The 13,933-nt window shown below is 34.3% G+C and overlaps 1 long non-coding RNA gene across 1 annotated transcript in view; it reads right to left on the bottom strand.

The window, feature by feature from the left end:
- The window catches only part of LOC123250382, a 333,822-nt gene that overhangs the window by 202,041 nt on the left and 117,848 nt on the right, over positions 1-13,933 (bottom strand). The gene's annotated exons all lie outside the window — the stretch shown is intronic.

The following is a 13,933-nucleotide window of genomic DNA, read 5'->3' as shown; positions in this document are numbered from 1 at the left end:
ACAGGTTGGATTCGAATTAATATCTCCTTAGTTTCAAGAACTGTTTCCTATCTATTACTCTATATTGCCTCATATATATTCCTTATCTGTTATAACCTAAAATCTTAGTTAAAATACTACATTTGCCAAATTTTACAACTCAGTTTGAGTCACTTTTTTTCATAGTTCTACTATATATTGGCAAAGAGGTTCTTTTAAAAGTAGAATTTTGTAGGATTCTTGAAAGAAATTATTTGTAAATATCAATCACCATAAAGAGAAAATTTAATATACCTAGGAAATACAATTTAACCTTTTTGATGCAAGCCCCATAAGGCACCAGTTCAAAATATCACTTTGTTACACTAACAGGCACTGCCTTGGGTCAAGAACCAGGATGGAATTTTCCCCAAACATTCATATTTATTTAATTGATGCCATAAGGCATAAAATGAATATAAGCAATGAAGATAATGTCTGGTTCCTCTAAGGGGTATTGATTTTAAAATGACTAGGAAGGGCCACCTGAATTACTTTTTAAGGCAAAAGGTGTCCCTAAGAGGTTCTCAACCCAAAATGACCCTGCTTGCTATTGAGACACATTGGGATAGCATGTTAGTGCACAACAATGATATGAATGCATGGAGAGTGGAGATAAGGACACTAGGTTATATCTTTGGCAGGAAACATATTCTGTTTCTTTTTTAGAGGAAGAAGGTAAGCTGTAATTATTTGGTTTAATTATTCCTCTGGGTTCCACATGAGACCAAAAACACATAAAATCACAAACCAATGATCTGCTACCTGTGGCAGCTAAAAAATACAGTAATGGAATTTAGTGAAAAATAACGAAAGGAACATCTCCAAATTATTTATAAAAGAATATTCATCCTAAAAAGAATTGACAGCATAGCTTTAAGGAGAGAGAAAGGACTGCCTCAAGGATCTGTCTTGCTTCCTTACTTTTTTTTTTAAGTAATACCTTCATTTGCATAGTAATAACCCAATTATTGTAAGATTAGGTGACAGGAATCTCATTATTGTTATTTCTACAAAACAGTCGATATTCCATTCAATATCTTTTAATGTTACACACCTTAAAACATAATTATTTCAATATACTCTCATTCATCTTTAATGTAATTTTCTTTCTTAAAAAAATGTTTCATAATTGTTAGTTTTTATGGAATGCATTAGTGTTTAAACAAGATCTTCCTCCCTCAGTCTGTTATAAGAACAAGCAAAAGCAACCAGTTGCTTGGGGGCTGGTGTCCTTCCCCAAAAAGCAAATTCATCACAAACAAATATACTCAAAATCTGTACTCTTTTCAACCCTATATCATTCCCTTTGTTTTTCTCCCATGCCCTCTCTCATTTTTTACTCTTTCCAAAATATTCCTTAATGATGAATTTTGGTCTTGAGGCAAAAGTGTTAGCAAAATCTGTTATAGACGCTAGATTTTTTTTTTTTGTCATTCTTAATTTTCCTTTCCTAGTTTTTTTTTTTGTCTCCAGACCATGTTAAAATACCAAAAAACTTTAAAAAATTAAAATAAAAAGACCCAACTGACAAACTGGAGAAACTGCCTGTCTGCCATAGGTTTTACAGTATTGATCACAAGACAATAGGCATAATAAATGGTCAGTTACCAGATTAACAGTTGAAAGTGAAAAACAAAATATATCAGCAAGGGGAAAGTGGGAACACAATGGGGAAGGTAGGGATAGTACTTGTTTATAACAGGGTACAGATTAATACTGGAATGAGCACTGTACACCCAAAACTATAGAAGTGTTTCAGGCAAACTGTAAGCAAGGGAATCCTTTGCTCCCTTACATTCTTGTGACTCCTAACCCAAAACATCTGATAACTCCTATAAGACCCTGAGAAGATTATCCTCCTTGAATTGTCTTTTAGATTTGAGATGGACAGAGAGATACACCTCCTTGATATCATCAAGTTGTATCTCAGACATCCATCTGTCCTCTACACTATGAGGGTCACCCCTTATGTCTTCAGGCAAACTTCCCCCCACCATGCCTCAGTGCATACCACTCTAGAGTCACATCTTCACCATGGCAGTCAGGTCTTCACTGTTGTAAAGAGTCACCAGAATTGATGTCATCTGGGAACAGCTTTCCATCTATCCTGTTCCACCAAGGAGGCAGACTTCCACCTGTGCTGTCCTCCTGACCAGATTCAACATTACCTTCTAAATTAATAAGTTTCTCTTTTTATTTTTAAGCTAAGTTTCGGCATCTTGCATCCTTATAAAAGGTACCCTTCCCGAACTCCGGGGGTTCACCTCAAGCCCCCCACAACAATACTATTACATCAAAATTATATTATAATTAATATAAATTGAAAATAATAGTTGAACTTCATTATAAGAAGGAAGAACTTTATAAGTGCTATAGATTAGTTTCTAGGATTAATAGAGCTTGGCTGACTACATATCATTCAGGAAATCAACCTAAGTTTAATTTATTGACCCATAGAACATGCATATTCTTCTCCAAGAATGTGGTATGACATAATTAAATTGGAGAAAAGCAACAGTTTTTTCTCATTATACATCAATTTAGTTTTCTCAACCACTAACACAACATAATGGTATTTTAAAAGTTCTGTCAAGTCAAATTTCCATATGAAAGCGTCTCACAATGAAATACATGGTCAAATCACAAAAATTATGTTTTACCCTTCCAGAATAAGATGCTTGAAGAGAGATTCCATATATAACTGACTGATTTTTTTTGTACTTCTGAATGGAATTCTAAAAGGAAGTAATACTTTAACTTGGTACTTTTCCTTGCAATGCAGAGCCCACTATTGTCTAAAAGGGATATTACATTTGTAACCCTCTTTTCATTGTATCTACAGAGGTTAGCCATAAATGTTTTGTTTGTTGGCTGATTGATATAAGCCTTGGAAAAATCAACAAATGGCCTATGACATCTCCGCTTGAGATTTGTGTATGAGAATGATGTGCAATCATTCAGCCACTAAATATTTTAAGCATCATTATGTGTCAGACACTTTGTTAAGTGATGGGGATACAAAAAGAGTTGAAAGATAGTCTCTACTGTGAAAACTTAACACTAACCTGTACCCTTTTATTCTTGGTACCCTCAGATTGACTTAAAAGTTTTAAAGTAGAAAGTTTCATATAGAGTTTAAAAATAGCCCATACTGGGGGCAGCTGGGTAGCTCAGTGGATTGAGAGCCAGGCCTAGAGACAGGAGGTCCTAGGTTCAAACCCGGCCTCAGACACTTCCCAGCTGTGTGACCCTGGGCAAGTCACTTGACCCCCATTGCCTACCCTTACCACTCTTCTGCCTTGGAACCAATACACAGTATTGACTCTAAGACAGAAGGTAAGGGTTTAAAAAAAAATATAGCCAATACTCTGCCAGAATTAGGTTGCAATTCAACCTCACCCCTTGATTGAATTAAGAACAAAGGCAGAGTGCTTATCTATCTACAAACTACTTAAGATAGGAGAGACACATCAGGCTTCCTGGCTCCCTGGCACCTGGATGGTGCTTGCTTCTTCTCCTACATGACTTCTGGTGTCTGGAAGACCTGCCTCTGATCTGGACTGAGGTCAGTCTGCCAAATCAGAGGGATTCAGAAAAGTGATGGCACGAATACCTTCCACGGGACTTGGGAAGTCTCTTTTTGGCTAGGAATTCACAGCAAGAAGTGATTTTGGGGGTCAGCTCCAGAACTTGGTGGAGATTTAGAAAGAAAACAGCCAGCCACAGGCATTAAAAGGGCTTTTCTTTCTCTGACTCACTCTTTTAATTTATTTAATAAATAATTATAAATTAAGATATAGTCTCCAAAGAATTTTTTTGAGAATTTTTTTTTGTTTGTTTGTTTTTTAACCCTTGTACTTCGGTGTATTGTCTCATAGGTGGAAGAGTGGTAAGGGTGGGCAATGGGGGTCAAGTGACTTGCCCAGGGTCACACAGCTGGGAAGTGGCTGAGGCCGGGTTTGAACCTAGGACCTCCTGTCTCTAGGCCTCCAAAGAATTTTAATATTACACTACCCTCACAGAGCTTGCAATCTAATGGAGACAATATGAAAACAAATATAGAAAAAGTAAGATAATGATACAAGATAAATAGGACATACTTAACAGAAGGAAGATCCAAGAATTATGAAGTTTTGGGGGAGATTTCCAAGAGATGGCAGATTTTAGTTGGAGCTTAAAGGAAGACAGAGCAGTTGAGAGTCAAAAATCAAAGAGGGAAAGTGTTCCAGGAATGGGTGACAATCAGAGAAAATTCCCATAGTTGAGCAATGGAGTTTCTTATTCAGGGAATGGCCAGGAGGCCAATGTTACTGAATCTAAGTGTACATGATGGGGAGCAAAGTATGAGGAAAATTGAAAGGTAGAAGGGAAACAGGTTATGAATAGCTCTGGATACCAATAAGAACATTGTATTATTCATCCCTGGAGACAATAGGATGAAACTGGAGTTTATTGGGTTGTAGTAAGGGCCTGTGATTCAATCAGGCCTGCATCTTAGCTAGATGCAGAGGCTAAATTGAGGAAGGATTGAAAAAGGGACAGATTTGGGGCAAGCAGACCCACCAGCGAGCTATTGGAATCATGAAGGTATGTTGTGAAAAGAGCCTGCACTAGAGTGCTGGCAGTGTCAGAGAACAGAAAGGAGTATATTTAAGAAATGTTGGAAAGGTGAAATGGGCAGGCCTTTGGCAACAGGTTGGATATAGGGGATGAGAAATAGTGAGGAATCCAGGATGATTCTAGGTTGTGAGTCTAAGAGACTGAGAGAACAATGTTGCCTTCTAACAGTGATAAAGAAGGTAAGAATCAGGTAGGCTTTAGGGGGAAAGATAATGAATTCTGTTTTATACTTATTGAATTTAAGATATCTGTTCAATATTCAGTTTGAGATTTCTGAAAGGTAGTTAGAGATGCAAGACTGGAGATCAGTAGAGAGACTGGAACAAGAAAGCTAGATTGGAGAATCATCAGCTTAGAGATGGCAATAAAAATCCATGAGAGCTGCTGAGTTCACCAAGAAAATTAGTATAAAGGGCCCAGGACAGAACCATGAAGGACATATTTGGTTAGATGGCATAATCTGGAAAAGGATCTAACAAAAGAGACAGAGAAGGAAAAAAAAGTTAGATAGGTAGCAGGAAAAGCCAGGAGAGAGTGGTGTCCTGAAAGCCTAGAAAGAAGACTACATCAAGGAAGAGAGAGTGATTGGCAGTGTCAAAAACTTCAGAGAAGGTAAGGAGAATGAAGACTGGATTTGGCAACTAAAAGATCATTAGTGACTTTAGAGAGTGGAATTTCAATGTAATGATAAGATCAAAAGGACAAATTGTCAGGGTTAAGAAGAGAATAAGAGGAGAAAAAGTGGAGGGATCTATTGAAGATGGACTTTTCCAGGATTTCAGTTATAGAAGACAAAAGAGATATGACAATAATTAAAAAGGATAAAAGGATCAAATGAGTTGGGGAGGGGGTTTCAGAATAAGAGCCATATGGACATATTTGAAGGCAGTAAGAAATGAATCACTAGAGAAAGACTTAAAATGAGTGAAAGAGTGAGAGTTACAGAGAGGGCAATCTGCTAGAGGATATGGAATGGGATCACTTGAACAAGTTAAGGGATTACCATTAGTAGGGAGTAAGGCTACTTCACTTTGTAAGACAAGATAAGGAAGAGATAGTGGCAGAAGGAAGAAGGGAGAAAAGGGAACTTATGGAGAATGACTTCAATTATTTTCTGTAAAATATATAACAAGGTTCTCAGCTGACACACTGAAGGAAGGAATCATGGAAGTTTTGAGAACGGATGGATGAAAATTTTTTGGAAAAGTCATTGTGGAGCAGATTGGAAACACTGAAAATGACTGGCCTAACTAAACTCAAGCATGGTTGTTGGATTATTACAGGATATACAGATGAATAATTTGGGGTGTAGAGTACAGATTCTGTAAGCCTTCAAACTCTTGACTTAAGAATTCTATTTTGACATTGTTTTCTATTGCAAATATTCTTACTTCCCAGATAGATAATATTTCTAAAACCAGGGAATACTGAAATACACTCTCCTACTATAAAACTCATTTATTAGTAGGAAGTTAGAGACATAGTTTACCTGAAAGTTGCTTGAATTTTGGCTCACCAAGGTACTCTTTAGTAAACTATTTCACCAAAAACTAATTGAAACATTTAACAACTTTAGCAAAGGTGCAGGATATAAAATATATTCACATAAAGTATTAGTATTTCTATTTGCTATAAAAAAAGTCCAGCGTGAAGAGATATAAAGAGAAATCTCATTTAAATAATTGCAGACAAAATAAAATACCTAAGAGTCTACTTGCCAAGACAAACCCAGGACCTATATGAATACATTTACAAAATATTCTTCATATGAATAAAATCAGATCTAAAAAATCGGGGGGGGGGGGGGGAATACAGCAATTACTCATGGGTAGTCTGAACCATTATAATGAAAATGACAATTCTATCTAAATTAATTTACCTCTTTAGTTTCATACCACTCAAACTACCCAAAAATTATTTCATACAGCTAGAAATAATGAAATTAATCTGGCAGAATAAAAGGCCAAAAATGTCAAAGGAAATAATGAAAAAAATGAAGGAAAATGGCTTAGTTGTTCCAGGTCTCAGACATTATTATGAAGTGGCAAATATCAAAACAATCTGGTACTAGCTAAGAAACAGTGAAATGGATCAGTGGAATAGATTAGTCCCTCAACATACAGTAGTAAAGATTTATGTTTCAAACTCAAAAGATCCAAACTTTTAGAAGAAGAACTCATTATTCAATTAAAAAAATGCTGGTGGGAAAAATTGAAAACGGTGTGGCAGAAACTAGAAATAGACCAAAATCTCAAGCCATATACCAAGATAAAGTCAAAATGGACAAATAATTTAAAAATAAAGGAGGATATCACAGGCAAATTAGGGCAGCACAAAATAATTTATCCATTAGAACCATGGATAAGGGAAGCAAGTATGACCAAATAAGACAGAGAGAACATTATAAAATGGAAAATGGAAAATTTTGATTACATTAAACTTTAAAAGTTTTTGCACAAACAAAACCAATAGAACTACAATTACAAGGGAAACAAAATTTTGGGGAGTAGGAATTTATAGCAAGTGTCTCTGAAAAAGGCTTCACTTCTCAAATACATAGAGAACTGAGTAAACTTATAAGAACACAATCATTTCCCAATTGATAAATGGTCAAAGGATATTAAGAGTTTTAATTTATTTATCTGAGTGCTATCTTTAGTCATATAAAAATGTTTCAAGAATGACCTCCAGGAATTGATGCAGAGGGAAAGGAGCAGAACCAGGAGAACATTATACACAGAGACACATACACTGTAGCACAATCGAATATATATAGACATCTCTACTAGCAGCAATGCAATGATCCAGGACAATTCTGAGGGACTTATGAGAAAGAACACTATCCACGTCCAGAGAAAGAACTGTGGGAGTAGAACCACAGAAGAAAAACAACTGCTTGATCACATGGTCTGATGGGGATATGATTGGGGATGTAGACTCCAAACGATCACCCCAGTGCAAATATTAATAATATAGAAATAGGTCTCGATCAATGAAACATGTAAAACCCAGTGGAATTGCTTGTTGGGTATGGGAGGAGAGGAGGGAAAGAACATGATTCATGTAACCATGGGAAAAGATTCAAAATTAATTAAATAAATAGACTTTAAAAATAGTTCAAATCATTATTAATTAAATTCAGATTAAAACAAATCTGAGTCACCACTTTCCATCTATCAGACTGGCTAATGTGATTAAAAAGGAAAATTATAATGTTGAAGGGATGTGGAAAAATTAGGACAGTAATACACTAAACAAAGAATATGTCTTCCATTTGGGAAATGACTGAATAAATTATAGTAAATAAATGTAATAAATATTTTGCTGTAAGAAAAGATGAAAAGAGAAACCTAAGAAATCTTGGATGAAATTATGTGGAGTAAAATGAGCAAAGGCAGAAGAATCATCTATGCAATAACATAAAGACAAATAACTTTGAAAAATTTAAAAACTCTAATCAATACAATTCACTCTTCAAAAGTTGTCTTTTTCCTTTAGAAGAGACCATACTTTTCTGTGAGAAAATTAGGTGAAAAAAGTTTATCTGACGCTGAACAAGTTTCAACCTTCATATATCAGTTTTCCCATCTTGTAAACAGGCAAAAAATACACATTCACAACTATTTCAGAGGAAAATTTGTAAACAAGCTTTCGAAATATTAGAATTCATTATAAAAGGTTCAGTTTGGAAACTTGAGCTATTTTATTAAATGACTCAAACTTTAGTCCTCTGTTTTCTTTGGTAAAAAATTGATAGTACCTCAATAGTCATTTCCAGTATTCTCTCATTATTCTGGGTAGGTTATTCCTAGAACGGCTTTAGAGAAAAAAACGAGTTGCTTACAAGCAACTGCCTACTGAAGAAGTTGACAGTGTGGTTTAAAAATGGTTTCATTTTAACTTTTAAAATCCCTTCTTTTTTGTTTTAGCCATATAACAGTGCTTCCCTCTTATAATTAATAATAAAGTTTATTAGGAAACCTAAGGAATGCCTAGGTGAAAATTACAGAGAATAGGTGACCATCTGAAGTAATTTCCTCCCTTCACTTCATTCCTCCAAATGATACCTACCTTTCTCTGATTTTCCTGTCTAGATTTCCATTTTTCTTCCACCAAAACTACATCATAAAAATAAAACTAATGTCGCAAAGATTCAAAGGAAAAGAATAATTTGGGGAAAGGAGGATATATATATACATATATATATATAATTTCTCTAATGGGGGACTCATATCTAAAATATATGTGCAATTTTGTCAAATACCTAGGAATATGAGCCATTCCCCAATTGATAAATTGTGAAAACATATGAATAAACGCTTTTTCAAAGGAAGAAATCAAAGCTACACATAACTATTTTTAAAATGCTCTAAATCATTATTGAGTAGAGAAAAGCAAATCAAAAAATTCTGAGGTACCATGCTTATTAAATTGGCTAGAATTATAAAAAACTAAAATAACAAATGTTCGAGGGGAAGTAGAAAAATTGAGATACTAATATACTGTTGTTGGAACTGCAAACTGATCCAGCTATTTTGAAGAGCAATCTGGAATTATACTCAGAGTTATAAAACTGGATATATCTTTTGAACCACCAATNCATATATATATATATATAATTTCTCTAATGGGGGACTCATATCTAAAATATATGTGCAATTTTGTCAAATACCTAGGAATATGAGCCATTCCCCAATTGATAAATTGTGAAAACATATGAATAAACGCTTTTTCAAATGAAGAAATCATAGCTACACATAACTATTTTTAAAATGCTCTAAATCATTATTGAGTAGAGAAAAGCAAATCAAAAAATTCTGAGGTACCATGCTTATTAAATTGGCTAGAATTATAAAAAACTAAAATAACAAATGTTCGAGGGGAAGTAGAAAAATTGAGATACTAATATACTGTTGTTGGAACTGCAAACTGATCCAGCTATTTTGAAGAGCAATCTGGAATTATACTCAGAGTTATAAAACTGGATATATCTTTTGAACCACCAATATCACTATTAGATTTATTTTCTAAGGTGATCAAGGAAAAGGGAAAAGAAACTATATGTTCTAAAATATAGCAGCTATTGTAGCAAAATTCTGGAAACCGAAAGGATGCCCATCAATTGTGGAATGGATGGACAAGTTTTGGTATATGATTGTAATGGAATACTATTGTGTCATTAGAAATGACAGACAAGATGATTGCAAAAAAAAATGGACTTATGTGAAATGATGCAAAGTAAAGGGAAAAGAACCAGAAGAATGTACTCAATAACAATAATGTTTAATAATCAGCTGTGAATGACTTAACTATTATCAACAAGGCAAGGATCCAGGATAACTCCAAGGGACTCATAATGAAAAAGAATATTAACCTCCATAGAAGTAGACAGAGTCCAAATGCAAATTGAAATATATCATTCTTCACTTTATTTCCTCCCCAAAATTTTTCTCTAATGTAAGCAACATGTGTCTTGTTTTGCAACATGATAGACAGGGAAATATGTATAATATGATAATATATATACAACCCATGTATAAGTCTACCTTCTTAGGGAGAGAGGAGTGAGAGGGAGGGAATTTTTTTTAATTTTATTAAAGTCTTGTTGAAAAGGAGGGTTTTGAAAAGAAGTGGGACTAATGATAAACATATCAAAAAAAGAAAAAGAAAACAACGTTGATGAATCATTTAAAAATACAAACAAGGGAGCAGAGAAAATATAGCATGGGATTCAGTTGAGCAAAGCAGTGTTGGAACTACCATGTTAAGTGAGAAATGCTTTAAAAGCTGTATGTAATGGAGATTCACAATTTCCTGGGGATCATCTTTTTTTTCTATTCTTTGAATGTGGAAATGCTCATGTTTGTTAGTTCTTACCAAGTTCATAGTAATAAAAGAGAAAACTAAAAAAAAAAAAAGTACATATCATACTTACATACATTCCCTATTCTACAGTCATAATAGGGTATAAACTTGTTGAGGGCAGTGCCTGGTCAGGGAAAAAACCACCAAGTCAGGAATCAGAGGATCTGGGTTCAAAACCTACCTCTGACACTCATCTTTTGTGATCTTAAGAAAGTTATTAAAGTCCCTGGCCATTAATTTCCTCATCTGTAAAAATGGAAAGTTGTACTATTTGACCTCTGTGGTCCCTTTTTGTGCTATACATGTGATATTACAGTTATGTCATTTTAAATATTTGAATACAGAGAACATGGTATATTACTTCAAATCAGGGCTAAGGAATATTTGCAGGATTGAATGCAACTGTCCTAGGAAACTGCAAGCATTAAAGTTCTATATAGGCAATATTATTATCATTAGATATCTACCTCTGGATCCCAAAACTCTATTAGTCATGAAATGTGAGATTGATGGGAAATGAGAATATTTCGCATAACTACCCTTCTTTTATAGATGAGATAACCTAGGACCAGCATTCTTGAGTAATTAGACCAAACACGACAGAGATAATTGATACTAGAGCTGGTATTCTTATCATACCTGAGTAACCAGGCATCTAGTTTAACATTCACATGAAAGGCATAAGTGAAAGAGAAAATGCTGTTCTTAATTGAAAGAGAAACAAGCACGGAGTTTAAACTAATACTTAAAAGAAAATGTAAAAGTAGTAAATACAGTTTATAGTCTAGGGTAGAAACAGGAAGATAAATGAAACCTTACATGTCTGTTTAATACTGGAAATAACCAAAATCCAATTTAACTCCTTCAATAAGTCATCTTCAAAGCATGGGAACATATCATGGACATGTGCATAGTATCTTTTTTGATGTTAGAATCTAGATCACTTAATCGATGGTTAAATTGCTAGTGTTAACAAGGGTAAAGTCAGTGTGATCTTTTATCTGTCTTTTCAGCATATGTACTCTATCTGCTGTGAGTACAGCTGCCATTCTATTTACAGCATTTTCTATAAATGGAAACATTAAATCCATCTTCCATCTCTTTGAGATCTTTTTTAACCACAGAATCACCTCAGATGTTCTTCAATAGAAGCAAAATGTACAAAGTGTGAATGTGCAAAAGACTAACAGGCAGAAATCAACAATGGTGGAATTATTCACTGGGGGGTTGATAGAATTATCTGCTCTTTAAAATCCTTGGGAAAAGCCAGTCTAGGAAAGTAGAAAATATCAAGAGAAAATTAAAAGGCAGAAAACGCTGCCCTTATGCCCCTATTGGGAAGTTTGAAAACCTAAATATTTATTTGTTCAGGGCTTTGCTGTGGGCTATGGACATTTTGATTGTAGACTAAAAATCAAACAATGAAGGTTTGTGTTGATAAATCCCCCAAATATTATATTCTTTGCTCCAAAATCTTGAAAGAAAATGATTAAAATGAATATTTCTGCACTTTTGAAAGAGAAAACAGGATCATTCTAGTAGTTCTTCATGTATCTTACATCCTTATTTCATATTTCGGCATCCCCTAAAATTCCATGATAATTATAAGCAAAGAAAAGCAAAAGATTCAATTTGAAACCAAAGAAAAATATGTAACTCTGAGTTCATACAATGCTGACTGATCTGAGAGATTCAGAAAACTTGATTATTTTCTTATTAGCTTTTACAATTCAGTATTCAAAGCTTCAAACTCTATAGACTATACAAGAATTGGAGACCATTTTTGTAAATCTGCATGGCAACAGACATGAAAGAGTAAATTTTCTTTTGGTCAGGAATTCAGGTTTTAAAAGACTTTAAAATTGTTTTGAAAGTTTTCCTTTAAAAAAAAGCAGTGTTCCCCTCAATTTGTTGATCTTGCAAGTACCACAAGTGAGAAACAATTATCCTAATCAGATCTTTCAGCAAGAGAGCAACCAAATGGAAGACAACTTTCTAAACATGAAACAAAATTAATTGGCTAAAAATCATTTCTTAAATGGAGGAGGAAAAGCACACATGGAAATTTTTTATAAAGGAAAGCATTATAAATGATTTATAACACCACAGTTTTTCCTGTTAATTCTATTTTCCAGGATGACAATACACATCCATATTTATAAATTAGTTGAACACAAAAATCTCCAACAGTATTTTGGTCTTATTTGACTATAAACTCCATGACATAAGGGGTCATGCCATATCTGATCTTTGTATTGCTGTATTGGGACATTTGGTTAATTTTTCATTAGACTGACTCAGATGAAATGAGAAGGGGAAAGTTCACTTGAGACCCCAACTGAGAAACCAAGAAAGTCGGTAGATTTGGAAAGGACTTTGGAGATACCATAGTCAAAAGTGTCCAAACCGTACCTGAACTTAATAGCATCCACTAGCAAAAATCCTGGTTGAATGACCTTTTACTCTTTCATTTAAATATCTTCAGGAAGTTGAAGCTCATTAACTCCAAAACAGCTCATTCTACTTCAGCATGGCTCTGAGAGTGAGAAAGCCTTTTATTGTTTTATGTTCTGTTTTGTTTTGTCTGGGTTTGTTTAATGTAGAACAAAAATATGCCTCTCAACAGCCTTTACAACTAGTTCTTCTCTGTGGAGCCAAACAGAACTAATTTCCCCCATTTTCCATAGGAGGTAATATATCACAAAACATTAGACTCTCTCAAATCTTTTCTTCTCCAGGCTAAATATTCTTACCTGAAATTGTTTCCCCTTTGGCATGGTTTCAAGTCCATAAGCATTCTTGTTTCTAGTTTTGCTATTTCTGTGCAGAAATGATCAAAATATGTTTGATGTCATCTGGAAGAGGCCACTGTTATCCTCAACATTAGGCTTTTAAGTGAAGCCCAAGAGTAAATCTGTTTCTTCAGCTATCATTTTACACTGTTGATTTCATACTGAGACTGTAGACCATAACTGAATACTTCCTCAAAGTAAATCATAGGATCAGAAAATCATAGATTTAAAGCCAAAAACCGAACTTGGAGGTGGCATTCCAGTCCAAACTTCTCACTTTTGAGATAAGGAAATAAGAATCCAAAAATGGCAAAGTGATTTGCCCGAGGTATAGTAGCTAGTAAATGACAGACTCCCTATTGAACTCAGATCCTTTCAATTCAAATTTACCATTCTTTTCCACTGTACAACACTGCCTTCATCTTTTCACCTGGATTGTTATCTTTTATGGAGTATTATGCTATTTTCTATAGCAACAAATAGTTATTATTTTTTCACTATATGAAGAGAACACCATTCTTGTTCAACTAAGTTTTTCCCAAGTCAGGTATGGGGCTTAAGATTTATGTATATTAATTTTCAACCTATTAGATATAATCCATCAAAGTAGCTTGCCAAGAACTTTTTTTTAGCTT

Source organism: Gracilinanus agilis, chromosome 5, assembly GCF_016433145.1.
Source record: "Gracilinanus agilis isolate LMUSP501 chromosome 5, AgileGrace, whole genome shotgun sequence".
In the NCBI taxonomy this organism is placed as follows: Eukaryota; Metazoa; Chordata; class Mammalia; order Didelphimorphia; family Didelphidae; genus Gracilinanus; species Gracilinanus agilis.
This window is presented reverse-complemented; position numbering and strand designations above follow the sequence as displayed.